Below are 1,229 nucleotides of genomic sequence, written 5' to 3'. Positions count from 1 at the left end.
AGGCCCCCCCCCGCCCGCGGCGGCCCGCGCACCGGGTAGCCTCAGCCCGATTTCCCAACCCGGGCCCGGTCTCCGCCTCTTACCCTGACTCGCCGGGCTCCGGGAGCCGATACAGCCCATGACCGGGCACCCAGCCACGCTAGCCCGCGCTCGGGGTCCGGGCCATCGCCCTGCAGAGGGTCGGGCCGCGGCCGCCACCGGGGAGGGGAGAGCCCGTTGAGAAGGGAGGGGGGTGGGAGCCGCGCGTCCGCCAACGCTCCCGGGAGAGGGAACCGGGCTGGTGACGTAAGCGCGGGGGCGTGGCCACCGCGTCACCACCCAAGGCGGGCGGGGCGAAGCCGACGTCACAGCCACGTAGAGGCGGCCTGGGGCCGAGTTAGGAAAGGTTCGTCCCGTGCTCCCAGACCCAAGGCACCAAGGGTGGGGTCTGGTGGGACGGGTCACGCTCACTCACTGGGCCCGGGCTGCTGGTCATACTGCATAGGGGCATAAGACATTCTTTGTATCCTGGGCTCTCAGGTCACAGATGAGACCTCGAAGCCGTAGCAAGTGCCAACTTCAAAACAGCCTGAAACCCGGGGTCTTCACATACAGGGGTCTTGCAGCACATTGTCATAGATCAAGACCAGCAAGTGTGTCCCATTAAGTACCCCGTGGCTATGTCCCCTTTCTCCCCATCTAATATACAGGTAGCTCCACCATGTCCATTTTTGAGGGCCAACCATCTAAGACTCCCTAACCCTCCAGATCGCAGACAGGGGAAGAGGAAAGAGGGGTGCCCAGTTAGAGGGAACTGTGCTACAGTGCCAGCTCTGGAAAGGAGGCTGCCCACCTATCCAGACCCCTTCTCCAGAGGGAGCAGGCCATAAAGCAGAGAGGCAGTGAGCGTAATTGAATTCATGTTTAATAATTACAGGCACCGTGCCCCCCCTTCCCCCTGCCCAGGCAGCAGGGGTGGTGCAGGGGCTGGGGCATATGCCCCCAGCAGCGAGGACGGCAGTCCCAAGAGTGATTTTCAGAAAATAAAAAAGGACCCCAGGGGCAGGCGGTGGTGCCCCCCCCAAGACACACCAAATTTCAAGACTTTATATATAATATATCTCTGTGCCCCGGGGGGAGGAGAGGGACACCTGGCAGCATCTGGAGGGGGGGCCCCAGGCAGCCCCAAGCCATCCTGCCTCTTCAGCCACTTTATTAGCTCAGACAACATCGCACTACAGGCACCCACT

The 1,229-nt window shown here is 62.2% G+C and overlaps 1 protein-coding gene across 1 annotated transcript in view; it reads right to left on the bottom strand.

The window, feature by feature from the left end:
• FAM131A (family with sequence similarity 131, member A) overlaps positions 1-260 on the bottom strand; it is an 8,995-nt gene extending 8,735 nt beyond the window's left edge. The window contains exon 1 of the mRNA XM_010855702.1: positions 84-260. The gene's annotated coding sequence lies outside the window, so the exon portion shown is untranslated. The remainder of the gene's footprint in view (positions 1-83) is intronic.
• Between the last annotated feature and the right edge of the window lie 969 nt (positions 261-1,229).

Source organism: Bison bison, unplaced genomic scaffold, assembly GCF_000754665.1.
Source record: "Bison bison bison isolate TAMUID 2011002044 unplaced genomic scaffold, Bison_UMD1.0 scf7180017864367, whole genome shotgun sequence".
NCBI classification, from domain to species: domain Eukaryota; kingdom Metazoa; phylum Chordata; class Mammalia; order Artiodactyla; family Bovidae; genus Bison; species Bison bison.
This window is presented reverse-complemented; position numbering and strand designations above follow the sequence as displayed.